The sequence below is a fragment of the Hemiscyllium ocellatum genome, unplaced genomic scaffold (assembly GCF_020745735.1).
Source record: "Hemiscyllium ocellatum isolate sHemOce1 unplaced genomic scaffold, sHemOce1.pat.X.cur. scaffold_1899_pat_ctg1, whole genome shotgun sequence".
Classification (NCBI taxonomy): domain Eukaryota; kingdom Metazoa; phylum Chordata; class Chondrichthyes; order Orectolobiformes; family Hemiscylliidae; genus Hemiscyllium; species Hemiscyllium ocellatum.
Window position 1 is genome coordinate 30744 of NW_026867911.1, and position 14388 is coordinate 45131.

The 14388-nt window shown below is 47.5% G+C and overlaps 1 protein-coding gene and 1 pseudogene across 1 annotated transcript in view; one reads left to right on the forward strand and one right to left on the reverse strand.

Annotated features, from left to right (window-relative positions):
* LOC132810757 (zinc finger protein 850-like) overlaps positions 1–14388 on the reverse strand; it is a 22081-nt pseudogene continuing 7693 nt past the window's right edge.
* Positions 10229–14388, forward strand: part of LOC132810758 (zinc finger protein 239-like) — a 25502-nt gene continuing 21342 nt past the window's right edge. Inside the window, exon 1 of the mRNA XM_060822704.1 lies at positions 10229–10653. The gene's annotated coding sequence lies outside the window, so the exon portion shown is untranslated. The remainder of the gene's footprint in view (positions 10654–14388) is intronic.

Consider the following 14388-nt stretch of genomic DNA (forward strand, 5'->3'; position numbering starts at 1 on the left):
CTTCAGATCCCCCCAGCAAAGAGGCAGAGAAAAAGTAGTTGCTTTTTGAACAGCTCAAGGTGAAAGTTCACACACCACACCTCCCCTGGCCCCATCCCCACCTCACTGTCTTTACTATTGGTCAGCACCAAGTTGTCCCTTTGAAATTGGATCCTTGGTACAGCCGTAACCCGGAGGAAGTATTGCCTCACTCAGCAATTTCAACCCATACCCTGTCTCCAGTTAAGTTTCTCCCCGCTCCTTTGCCAGGAAGGGGCAGTGTAGAGTCAACCAGACTGCTGTGGGTCTGGAGTCACGTGTAGGCCAGACCGGGTAAAGGATGCAGCTGGAACGACTGAGTGAATCCTTTCCCACAATGGCCGTTCCCTTCCCTAACAAGGGAGAGAGTGAATCAGATGGGGGCTTTCTCCCCCACACCACCCCCTCCCTGAAACGGTCTCATCGTTAGATTCCGAACTCCACATTTCTGACCGAATACCAATTCTGCCATCTGTCGTGGCGGGATTCAAACCCGGGAGTCCCCGGAACCGGGTTGATATTCCAATCAATAATGGGACTCGGCCGTCACTCCTTCAATCCCCCTGCGATGGCACGTGAACTCGTTGGTGCTTCCGCAGGTGGAAGGAGTAGGTGAAGCCCTTCCCACACTGACAGCAGATGAACGGCCTCTCCCCGGTGTGGATCCGCTGGTGCCTCAGCAGGGTGGGGGATGTGCTGAAGGCCTTCCCACACTCAGGGCAGCTGTAGGGCCTCTCCCCCGTGTGGACCCGCTGGTGGCTCCGCAGGTTGGAGGAACAGGTGAAGCCCTTCCCACACAGAGCAGGTGAACGGCCTCTCCCCTGTGTGGACCCGCTGGTGGGTCAGCAGGGTGGAGGAATTGCTGAAGGCCTTCCCACACTTGGGGCAGCTGTAGGGCTTCTCCCCTGTGTGGACCCGCTGGTGGGTCAGCAGGGTGGAGGCCTGGGTAAAGAGCTTCCCACACTCGGGGCAGCTGAAGGGCCTCTCTCCTGTATGGATCTGCTGGTGCCTCATCAGGGAGGAGACGTGGGTAAAGGCCTTCCCGCACTCAGGGCAGCTGAAGGGCCTCTGCCCTGTGTGGACGCGCCGGTGGCTCCGCAGGGTGGAGGAATCGCTGAAGGCCTTCCCACACTCGGGGCAGCTGAAGGGCCTTTCCCCAGTGTGGATACGCCGGTGGCTCAGTAGAGTGGAGGAATACCTGAAGGCCTTCCCGCACTCTGGGCAGTTGAACGGCCTCTCTCCTGTGTGGACCCGCTGGTGGGCCAACAGGGCGGAGAAAAACACGAAGGCCTTCCCGCACTCAGGGCAGCTGAAGGGTCTTTCCCCCGTGTGGTCCTGCTGGTGGGTCAGCAGGTGGGAGGAATGTCTGAAGGCCTTCCCGCAGTCGATGCAGGGGAATGGCCTCTCCCCGGTGTGACTGCGCCGATGAGTCTCCAGGGCAGACAGGAAATGGAAGCCTTTCCCACAGTCACCACACTTCCACGGTTTCTCCAGAGGGCGGGATTCCTCGGGTTTCTCCATGGCCACAGCTTCAGCTGCTCACAAACACGTGTAGAGCCCCTCCCTGCCGTGAAATCCCCTTCCCAGGCTGTATAACGGTTTCAGGCTCCACGCACAGTGTGCTGCAACAGTGGGGTCTCTTGTCCAGTCCCACTGATGCTGAAAACATACTCAGACAGGAACCAAAAAGCTTTGGTCCCTCTCACAGAAATCACGGACGAAAATCTTTGCTGGCCACAGTGGATTGAGTGACTGTCAGACATTGACATCAAAGTGAGGACCGGAGATACTGGAGAGTCAGTCAAAAAATATGGCACTGGAAAATCACAGGGGAGTCAGGCAGCATCCGAGGAGCAGGAGGGTCAATGTTTCGGTTATAAGCCCTTCATCTGTTGATTTTAAAACTTCCCTCTTCAAATCTTCAAAAATTCTGTCAGAATAGATTACAAAAGTCATCACTGTCAGTGCAGGGTAGAAATTCTGAACAAGCAATTCTACTTTTTGCAGAACATTCTTTTCTTTTGTTATTCCACAAAATTGAAAGCACCATCCCACTCTCCCTCCCCCTCTGTTCTCACTCTGATCTAACTAATTCCCCTGAAGGTGCTGATTCAGGATCTTACAGGGACAGAAAAAGCAAAAACATCAAGACTGATATCTCTCTGAATTTTGAATATCTCCACCTGAAAGCTAATATCTTTCCCAACACTGGGATCCTGCTGAGAGTGAGCAGGTCTGATTTTGGGAAGCAAAAGAAAGTGTGTCAGTTCAGGGTGAACCTGCCTCTCAGCTTCTTGAGGAACAACCAGACACAAGATGGTTAATGTCCCCAGGAAGGTGGGAGCAAAATGAGACGTCAAGGCATTAACACCGACATTAGAGAGAAAGTGAACCTACTGACGTGGCAAAAGTTAGTGGAAAGCCAGAGTCATAGAGATGTACAGCACAGAAACAGACCCTTCTGTCCAACACGCCTGTACTGACCAGATATCCTAAATCAATCTAGTCCCATTTTCTGGTATGTGGCCCATAGCTGGGGTCATCCCCACCCCCTGTCCTGAGACCTTGATGCCTCCAAGCTGACCCTCAAAGTTTTAGTTTGTCCCTCCATTCTTTCCCAGTTGTCTTTTGTAGGTTTTGAAAACTTCCCCAATCCTCTGAGTATAGGATTTGGGAAGTTATGTTGTGGTTGTACAGGACATTGGTTAGGCCACATTTGGAATATTGTGTGCAATTCTGGTTTCCTTAGTATCGGTAAGATGTTGGGAAACTTCAAAGTGTTCAGAAAAAATTTACAAGGATGTTGCCAGGGTTGGAGGATGTGATCGATAGGGAGGAGAGGGCTGTTTCCCCTCAGCGTTGGAGGCTAAGGAGTAACCTATAAAATCATGAAGGGCATGGATAGGATAAACAGACAAAGACTTATCCAGGGGAGGGGGTTCGGGGAAAAGAGTCCAGAACTAGAGGGCATATGTTTAGGGTGAGGGGAAAAAATACAAATGAGATCTGAGGTGAAACCTTTTCACACAGAGGGTATTACGTGTATGGAATGAGCTGCCAGAGGAAATGGTGGAGGCCAGTACAATTGCAACATTTAAAAGACATCTGGACAGGTGTATGAATAGGAAGGGTTTGAAGGGATATGGGCCAAATGCTGGCAGTTGGGATTAGATTGGGTTGGGATATCTGGTTGGCATGAACGGGTTGAACCGAAGGGTCTGTTTCTAAGCTGTACATCTCCATGACTAGTTGGACCACTTCCCGCTCCTCCACCCTTGAGCCCCAGTTTTCTCATTTTCCCTCCCCCCACCTTGTCTCAGTCCCAACCCTCGAACTCAGCACCACCTTCCCAACCTGCAATCTTCTTCCTGACCTCTCCACCCTCACCCCCGCTCCCACTCCGGCCTATCACCTTCACCTTAACATCCTTCCACCTATCGCATTTCCAACACCCCTCCCCCAAGTCCCTCCTCCCTTCCTTTTATCTTAGCCTGCTTGGCACACTTTCCTCATTCCTGAAGAAGGGCTCATGCCCGAAACGTGGAATCTCCTGCTCCTTGGATGCTGCCTGACCTGCTGCGCTTTTCCAGCAACACATTTTCGGCTCTGATCTCCCGCAGCTGCAGTCTTCACTTTCTCCTCTTGCTAATATACCACTTGCCTTGCTGATTGCTTGCTACACCTGTCTGACAAATGACAGTGACTGGTGTTGAAGGACCATCCACACATCATTCCAGATAAAGGGCTCATGTCCAAAACGTTAACTCTCCTGCTCCTCGGATGCTGCCTAACCTACCGTGCTCTCCCAGTACCACAATGTTTGACCCTGATCTACATCTACATTTAAACAATGCACTTCCTTTCTGCGTTTGTTTTCCACAGCCAAGGCTATAACTTCATATTGTGGTACTGCATTTGCCATGTGTTTACCAATTATGGTCTTCTCTGTATCGGAGAGCGAGTGCAAACTTGGGGAACGATTCGTCGAGCATCGCAGCTGTGCCCGCAGAGGGCGACCACACCTCGCAGTAACTACCCATTCCAATTTCCTTCCCACCCCCTTTCTGACATGACCATCTTTGGCCTCCTCCATTGCCACAACCAATCTAACCGCAAATTGGAGGGACAACACCTCATCTTCCGGGCAGCCTGCAGCCCGAAGGACTCAACGTTGAGTTTTCCAATTTCAAAAAACCTCCCTCTCCATTCCCTGACTCCATTCCCATCCCCGCCCTCCTCCCTGCCACCAACAAGATTCATTCCTCCTATTGACCAACCAGGTCGTACCCTCTAACTGTCTTGACCTATCCCCACTTCACCCCTACCCCCTTTTCTCTGCAGCTTCTGCACCCAGCCCCAGCCCTGAAGAAGGGTTACAACCGATTCGTCGACTTCTCCACCATCTGATGCCTCCTGCCTAACTATTTTGCCAATTGAGATACAGACCTGGATCAACGTTTCCGGAGTCTGTCCCTGCCGAATTCACTCTTTCCTTTCAGTTGCTGCAAGTCAACAATTGAACCCCAGAATGAAAAAGAAATGGAAAAGGGGGCGAGATAAGAGAGTGCCGTACTCACAGATCTGGGACAGAGGAAGGAATGTGCAGTCTGGGTAAAGCTCTATCTTTATTCAGAGAGAGAGGATCAGGAGTCGCAGCTTGAGAAGTTCAGAGTCCAACTTCCGCATTCAGACAATGGGCTGACTCTGATTGGCAGGAGGACCAGTCTCCTTCCAGTCCTCCAATGTTGCCTATTGGTCAATCAAAAGAATGTCTCGCCCCTTTTTTGCGTACAGCGATGAGCATGCTCAGTGTTTTGCTGACACTGGCCAGCATGCGCACTGCGTTGCTGACACCAGCAAACATGCGCAGTATGCTCTCTGGGGATGTTGGTGTTCCTGACAGATTTTAAGTGTCCAAATGCCAACGGGGTGAAAAGATAGAGCCACAATTTGTTTTGCCTTTGGCTTGATATTTTATCCCTTTTGCATTTTGTCTGGCTGCTCAACTTTTGTATGTCTTTTCCCCTTGTTGTGGGGGTAAGGCACCGAGACCAGAACTGGAGGGCATAGGTTTAGGGTGAGAGGGGAAAGATTTCTGAGGGTCCGAAGGGGCAATCCTTTCGCACAGAGGGTGGTATGTGTATGGAATGAGCTGCCAGAGGAAGTGGTGGAGGCTGGTACAATTACAGTATTTAAAATGCATCTGAATGCGGATATGGATAGGAAAGATTCAGAGGGGTAAGGGGCGACATGCTGACAAATGGATCACTAGATTAATTAGGACATCTGGTCAGCGTGGACCGCAGGGTCTGTTTCTGTGCTCTACAACTCTGAGTCTATCTTTAGATAGTATGGAAAATAAAGAGCATGAAAGCATGGGAAGGGTTAGAGCATGGAGACTACTGCCAATTTGTTGCAAAGGATAGTTGAAAGCTCTTACACCAATTAGCAGAGTAAGGTTGAGGCTGAAAGGTCACTTTGGCAAGATAACAGTCAGTAAAGTTAGCCTCACCTGCTAAATATGATTGACAAGACGGGGACAATAAATATTTGGGACATGACATCAAATATCTGATTAATAATGAGTAGAGTCAGCCTGCTTGAGACTATTGATAATAAACATCTAATCATGACATTAGGAAAATATTAAGTAGGGTCTGGAATGCAAGACTATTGTTGCAAAAGCTGACACTAAATCTCTAACTGTGACATAAGAATAACATTAAGTAGAATGTAGGAAAAACTATAAGGGCACAACTAAAGAGATAATGGGAACTAAAATCACTGGTTTATTGTGTAGCTAACGTGAGGTACTTTTGATTAATATAGTTGCACATGCTGATAAGCTAACAAACACACTGCTCAGCTGGAGAAAACACTGTCTCCTCTGTCCAGGAGGAAACGCTGGAAAGGTTGTATTGTTCCTAGGGAGGAGGATGGTCTCCAGCTACACTCTGATATCTATCAGCTAGTAAATGGGGCAGAACTATGGAATGTAATCTCCAGGCATTTTGGGAAATTTAATAAGGGAAGGAAGTACAGAACAAATACTACAGAGTGCTGAGGAACAAGGGAAACTAACTGTCCAAGTTCAGAGATCCCCGAAGGTATCAGTACAGGTAAAACGGGGGATGAGGAAGGCATAGATTTGTACTTTTTCACACAGAGGGTGGTGCGTGTGTGCAATGAGCTGCGAGAGGAAGTGGTGGAGGCTGGCACAAATACAACATTTAAAAGACAGCTGGATGGGGACGTGAAAGGGTAGGGTTTAGAGGGATATGAGCCAAGTGCTGGAAAATAGGATAGATTAATTTCGGATATCTAGTCAGCATGGACGAGACGGACTGTTTCTGTGCTGTACAGCTCTATGGCCATCCACTTCATTTTGAAATGTTTTCACTACCACTTGGAACACCCTGTTAGGGTTCAGAGTGTGCCAGGTCCTGACACCTCCTTCCTCACGTCTCCTGTGCATTTTAAATCAATAATACTGGTTGTATGTTACTGGGTTAGCACTTTAAACACACAGACACATACATCATAATCAGAATTTCTATTCGGTACAGACAGTGATGACTTGTTTCAACTTTGCTAACAGGGTATCAGAAGGGGAGGATCTGCAGACAGAAATCTTGGAAGAAATTCCATAACAAGATCTGGTCACTCAATATCATTAGGGGGTTGAGTCTGGAAAGAGAAATCCATTTGACCTGCTTCAAAAGGTACTGGACATCAGTGTGAGCAGAGAAGCACTCAGAGAGGAACACACCAGTGAACTGAGCTTTAACTGGTTACACAGAATGAGTGTATGTGTCCCAGGGAGTTGACTATGGGGAGGAGTTTTAACCAGTTACACAGACTGAGAGAGGGGCTGGGGCATTTATTTTACCCTGGAGCATCACTGTGCCACCGTGCCACCCATAGGGCGACCAGAAGTGTACTCAGTACACTACACATGGTCTCACCAATATCCTGTACAACCTCAACGTGATGTCCCAACTCCTACACTGAACGGCGTGAACAATGAAGGCAAGTGTGCTAAACGCCTCCTTCACCACCCTGTCCAGCAATGATGCAACTTTCAAAGAGCTATGTCCCCGATTTGGAGATGCCGGTGTTGGACTGGGGTGTATGAAGTTAAAATTCACACCACACCAGGTGATACTCCAATAGGCTCATTGACAAGCATTAGCTTTTGGAGCGCTGCTCCTTCATCAGGTGGTTGTGTCTTATGATCCTGCTCCACAAACACCCCATGAAGGAGCTGCGCTCCAACAGCTGTGTTTCCAAATAAACCAGTTGGACAATAACCTGGTGTGGAGAGATTTTAAACTTTATGTACCAGAACCCCTCCACGCAGACCACCCCCCCCCCCGCCGCATGAATCTGTTCTACAACACGATGCAGGGCCCTACCATTAACTGTACAAGTCCTGCCCTTCCTTGTTTTAGCAAAATGCAACCCTTTGCCTTTACCTGTCACTCTCTCAGACACACACACCCTAACACCCACACTATCTCACAGGCTTATACTCCAGCTCACACACACTTCATTAGCATGCATGCACAAACTCGCACATGCGCACACACACACACTCGTGCAGATACAATCACACATCAGTCAATGGGGTGAATTTGCATTTGCAGAATTATATTTGCAGATATAAATATTCAATTTTGCTCAAAAAGCACACAAACTGCAGGCCGTCAATCCATGTAATATTTTATAAATTCCTACTTTGATTAATAGAACCAGTCTGATTCAAGATTCGGACACAGACACTTTTGTGCAGTATCTGAGCTGAGATGTCATCTATTTTTATAAAACCTTAAATTATCTCGAGAGGGTGAATTAAAAGTAGTTCTGGGGTTTACATATTAATGAACTGAAACCTGAAACCCATGGTAAAAGATGAAAGATTAATCTGCAATCTAGATTTGTTCAATATATCCTATCTGTTGCATGACACTGTGATCTTTTGCTATAAATTCTGTGTCTTATGACCCTGCTCCACAGCTACCTGATGAAGGAGCAGCGCTCTGAAAGCTCATGCTTACAAATAAACCTGTTCGACTATTAGCTGGTGTTGTGTGATTTTTAACTTTAACCACCCAGTCCAACACCGGCACCTCCACATCGTTTCCAGTGGACACAGCCCACACCTCCCAGTGCTGCCAGGAAACTGTACAATGACAATGGGATGATGTAGTACCTGCACTCCTGAAAAATTCACAATTTCTAACAATACTGGTTACTCATTCACTGCTGCAACTCATACACAACATTGGAAACATAGTACAGGAGGCTGTAAGAAATGAGCACAACAGGTCAGGCAGCATCTGAGGAGCAGGAAAATCAACGTTGCCTGACCTGCTGTGCTTTGCCAGCACCACACTAATCTTGACTCTGATCTTCAGCATCAGCAGTTCTCACTTTCACCTGTAAGAAATCAGCAGTTTTAAAACAAAAACCTGTTGAGTTCAAAGCTCTCAATGAGAGTCTGAGCTCGGCGTGAAGTTCAGGTAATCTTTATTGTGAAAGGTTGTCTACTTGTCTACTTTCACTCCTTCTCGAATTGATAACACCTGTGTGTAACTAATCTCGAGCTTTTCGAGTCTAATATCTCGTACCTTATTCTTTTCCTGAGTGAACACCGATGAGAAATGTTCATTTAGCACCTCTCCGATCTCTACAGTGTCCACACTCCACTTCCTACTTCTGTCTTTGACTGGCCCTATTCCTACCCTAATCAACCTTTTATTCCTCACATGCCTATGGGAAGCTTTAGGGTTCTCCTTTATTCTATTTGCTAAAGACAGCTCATGTCCTCTCTTTGCTCTTCTTAACTCTCTCTTTCAATCCTTCCTAGCTGATCTGTAATTCTCTATCGCCTAATCTGTACCATCTTGCTTCATCAATACATAAGCCTCATGGAACAGCATCATAAGACACAGAACTTATATCAAAAGATCAGTGGCATACAACTGATAGATAGTCTTCATCTCTTAGAATGGGTGCGGGCTTTGGTTCATTAATATGTAACAATGTTCTTGAGATGACTTAAGGTTTTATATAAAAAAAGGCATCTCCGCTCAGACAATGCATTAAAGGTGTGAGATTTGAGTCTGTCAATATTCCAATCTTGAATCAGACTGGTTCTGTTTCCAAAGTCGGAATTTGTAAAATATTACATGGATTGACTGCCTGCAGATTGTGTGCTTTTTGAACAAAATTGAATGTATCTGCAAATATAATTCTGCCAATACAATTTCACCCCAAAGAGTAGTGTGTGTGTGTGCATGTGAGAGTGTGTGCATGCTTGGGAAAGTGTGTGTGTGAGATGGAGTATGAGGCTGCGAGTGTGAGAGAGTGTTGAGGAGTGTGTGTCTGTCTGAAGGGTGTGAGGGAGAGGCTTAATAAAAGCATCGGGTTGTGCAGATAATGGTCGGGCCATTAGTTACTTATAGAACAGACAGACATGGGGTGGGGGTGAGGTGTGGTGGTGTTCAGGTACTTAGTTCGATGGAAGTTGCATCACTGGCAGACAGGGTGGTTTTCAGACGGCATCTCGCAACATTGCCTTCATTGTTCACACCACTGAGGAGAGGGGTTGGGACATCATGGTGAGGTTGTACAGGATGTTGGTGAGGCCACTTTCAGAGTACTGAGTACAGTTCTGGTGGCCCTGTAATAGGAAGAATGCTATTAGAGAGGGTTTAATAAAGATTTACCAGGATGTTGTAAGGACTGGAGGGTTTGAGTTATAAGGAGAGGCTGGGACTTTATTCACTGGAGTGCAGGAGGTTGGGGGGGGGTGACCACATTGAGATTGATAAAATCATGAGGAGCGGAGGTAAGGTGAATAGAAAATGGCTCTTGCTTAACGTAGGGGAACTCAAAACTCGGGGAGCATTTTTTTTAATGTAAGGAGAGAGATTTAAAAGGAAGCGGAGGGGCAACATTTTGAAAGAGGGTGAGTTGCATGTGGAATGAACTTGCTGAGGATGTGGTCGATGCAGGTACAATGACAACATTGAAACAGCATTTGGATGGGTACATGAATAGAAAGGTTTAGAGGGAAATGGGCCAAATGCAGGCAAGTGGGATGTGGGAATATGTGTTTAAATGGAGCGGTGAGCTTTCCCAATGTAGACAGGGCTCCTCGAAACGTGGCAGTGTCCCCCCCTGCAGCTGCAGAGCGAGACAGGAGAGTTTGTTTTTGTGAATGAGCAGTTGTAGCGCGAGGTGGCTGTTGCTTGGTGACGGTGAGGCTCCCCCGGCCCCGCCCATCCCCCCGTGCAGACGTCACGCGGGGGCGAAGGCGGTTGGGAGGAGAAGTCGCTCGAGCGAGGAAGCGGCGGGAGGGCGGCCGTTAGGAAAATGGCGCCGTGCGGCCCGGGGCAGACACCCGGCACTGGCCGCCGCCGCCGCCTTCCTGGCGCAGCTGCTGTGTCACGGCCACACCGGCCGGCTGTACAGCAGCCAGGAGCCGGTGAACATTCTGGAGGCGGATGGGGTTAAGGACCTGCTTGGGAACTGGTCGGGCGCCTGGGTGGTGGAGTTCTACTGGTCGTGGGGCGGCCCCTGTGTCAACTATGGGGCCACCTGGAAGGTACTGGGCCCGGGAGGTGAAAGGTGAGGCAGGTTGTGGGGGGGACGGAGGGGAAGGAATGTGGGGCCTGTCCTGTCATAGTCACATTTTACACTCACTTTCCATCTGCTTTTACTGGCGCTTGTGCTGTTTACCCCTCACTGTGTGTTTAATCCTTGTGCTGTTTACCCCTCACTGTTTTTTAATCCTTGTGCTGTTTGCCCCTCACTGTTTTTTAATCCTTGTGCTGTTTGCCCCTCACTGTTTTTTAATCCTTGTGCTGTTTGCCCCTCACTGTTTTTTAATCCTTGTGCTGTTTGCCCCTCACTGTGTTTTTTAATCCTTGTGCTGTTTGCCCCTCACTGTTTTTTAATCCTTGTGCTGTTTGCCCCTCACTGTGTTTTTTAATCCTTGTGCTGTTTGCCCCTCACTGTTTTTTTTAATCCTTGTGCTGTTTACTCTTTGCTGTTACTTGTGCAATTGCTGAGGGTAGTGTGTAAATACTAGTGAAGGATACTATGCACCAGCATGTATATGTTCCTCAGTCATTGAAGGGGCAGGACCTGTTGAGAATGGTTAGTAAAGTATGTGGTGAACTAAGCCTTGTTAACATGGAGATAGTTTGGTTTATGAAAATATATACTTTTTTATTATTTCGAGTCAGAGTTGTACAGCATGAGAACACATTCATTTGGTGCAACCTGTCCATGCCAACCAGATATCCTAAATGAATGTAGTCCCATTTGCCAGCACTTGGCTCATATCCCTCTGAACCCTTTATATTCATATACCTATCCAGATGCCTTTTAAATGTTGTAGTTATACCAGCCCCCACTGCTTCCTCTCGCAGCTCATTTCATACATGCACCACGCTCTGCATGGAAAAGTTGCCTCTGCGGTACCTTTTCTATTCTTCTGCTCTCACCCAAAACCTATGCCCTCTAGTTGTGAACCTCACCCCTACTCTGGGGAAAAGACATTTTAAAAAAAATTGAGCAGCCAGCTGTAAAATGTTGAGCCTCATCGGGGAAAAAAAAACTGTGGCTCTAACCTTTATTTCTCCTCTTGGCATTTGAACACTTAAAATCTGTCAATAACACCAGCATCGCCACAAGAGCACATTGCGACTGCTCCTCGGTGTGAACGACAGTGCACCTGCTCGCTCATGTTGCCAATACATTGTCCATGCTCCTCGCTGTCAGCTTATCTCTGTTCCTGAAGGTTTTCACTTTATTCTTAAAGCTGTGTCGTCTGGTCCTCGTCTCTCCGACCAATGGAAACATCTTCCCAATGTCATTGCACTGTGGGGATGACATTGTCCGGTCATTTCTGCTGGTGGGTGACACGAGGCCTCCAGGTTAGAGGGAGTAGCTTTCAGACAGAGATGAGGAACTGCTTTTCCCAGAGGGTCGTGAATCTATGGAATACTCTAGATTAGAGTGGTGCTGGAAAAGCACAGCAGGTCAGGCAGCATCCAGAGCACAGGAAGATCGATGTTTCGGGCAAAAGCCCTTCATCAAAATCTATGGAATATTCTGGCCAAGGAAGCAATAGAGGCAGCTTCATTAAGTATATTCAAGACACAGTTGGGTGGGATTTGGCCTGGTAGGGGAATTAAGGGGTTCCTTGTGGCAGTGCAGGGAGAAGGAGATGAGACGATGGATAGATCAGCCATGATCTTAATGAATGATGGAGCAGGCTCACTTGCAGCAACTGGAATGAATCCAGAGAGGGAGCAGACTTTACAACCTCAGGTATGTGTCTTGGTGACCCGGGTGAGGAGAGACAGAAGTTCAGGTTGGGACTGGTTTCCGCAGCTTGCCAGAGTCCGAGGAGTGACCTTATATGCTTTTATATCATCATGAAGGGCATGGATAGGGTAAATAGACGTGATATTTTCCTTTGGATGGGGCAGTCCAGAACTAGAGGGTAATAGGTTTAGGATTGAGTGTGTGGTACTGCAGCAAGTCAGGCAGCATCCAAGGAGCAGGAAGATTGACGTTCCGGGGAAATGCCCTTCATCAGGGAAGTGTGTGTGAGAGCATATGTGCCTGCTTGATAAAGTGAGATTGTGATGGAGTATGAACCTGCGAGAGGGTGTGTGTGTTGAGAGGTTGGTGTATGTGTATGTCTGAGAGAGCGCGTGTGTGTATGAGAGGGGTACGGATATCAGTGAGGGGTTGCATTTTGCTAAAATAAAGGAGGGCAAGATTTGAACAGGTAATGGTCGGGCCCGAGTCTTGTTGTGGAACAAAGACCTGGAGGTGTTGAGGTTCATTGTTCGTGGCAGTTACATCACTGGTAGATAGAGGGGAGGTGAAGAAGGTGTTCAGCACACTTGCCTTCATTGTTCACATGCTGAGTACAGGTGTTGGGACATCATGTTGGAGATGCACACAGAAAGTACATTATTCAGACGGTGATAAGTGTCTGGAACGCATTGCCATCAGAGGTAGTAGAGGCAGAGATGGTAGATTCATTTAAGGTGCATCTGGACAGATGCATGAGTCATTGGAGAGCAGATGGATACAGATTCAGGAATTGTGCGATAGGTTTAGACAGGGGATTTGGATCAGCTCAGGTTTGGAGGGCTGTAGGGCCTATTGCTGGGTTGTAAATTTTCTTTGTTCTATGTTGAGGTTGTACAGGATGTTGGTGAGGCCATTTTTCTGGAGTACTGAGTACACCTGTGGTCGCCCTGTAATGGGAAGAATAGTATTAGCGGCCAGACCAATGAGGAGCACTGGAACACCGGAGAGTGTCTGGTCCTCCTACCATTCAGAGCAGCCCTATTGTCTGAATCCGAGATGTCGATTTTCCTGCTCTTCGGATGCTGCCTGACCAGCTGTGCTTTTCCAGCACGACTTCAATCTTGACCCATGAGCTTCTGAAGCTGCTGCTGCTCCTCCCTCTTTGAATGAAGTTTGAGATTCATCCAAGACTGTAATTTCCTTCGTCTGTCCAACAGCACACACTTCTCTCACTCCCTTTTCTATTTCTTTTATTTTCTTGCTGAGATCCAATTGTTTGAGTAAAAAATGAGGTCTGCAGATGCTGGAGATCGCAGCTGAAAATGTGTTGCTGGTTAAAGCACAGCAGGTTAGGCAGCATCTCAGGAATAGGAAATTCGACGTTTCGAGCATAAGCCCTTCATCAGGAAACATCCTGATGAAGGGCTTATGCTCGAAACGTTGAATTTCCTATTCCTGAGATGCTGCCTAACCTGCTGTGCTTTAACCAGCAACACATTTTCAGCTGGGATCCAATTGTTGACTTGCAGCAACTGAAAAGAAAGGGAGTGAATCCAGAAAGAGGCCAGACTCTGGAAAAGCTGGTCCAGGTCTGTGCCTCAAACATGTGACAAGTGCAGTACCACAGTGTGAAGTTATAGTCTTTGCTGTGGAAAAAAAAAGCAGAAATAAGGTGTATTGTTTAAATGGTGATATATTGGAAAGTGGAGAAAGTGAGGACTGCTAATGCTGGAGATCAGAGTCAAAAAGTGCAGTGCTGGAAAAGCACAGCAGGTCAGGCAGCATCCAAGGAGTAGGAAAGTTGACCTATCGGGCACAAGCCCTTCATCTGGAATGATGTGGTTTAGGGTGAGAGGGGAAAGATATAAAAGAGACCTAAGGGGCAGTCTTTTCACACAGAGGGTGGTACATGTATGGAACAGCCAGACAGAATGCAAAAGGAATAAAATCTTAAGCCACAGGAAAAAATGTGATTCTATCCTTTTTTTCCGATTTGCATTTGGATGCTTAAAAACGTCAGTAATAACG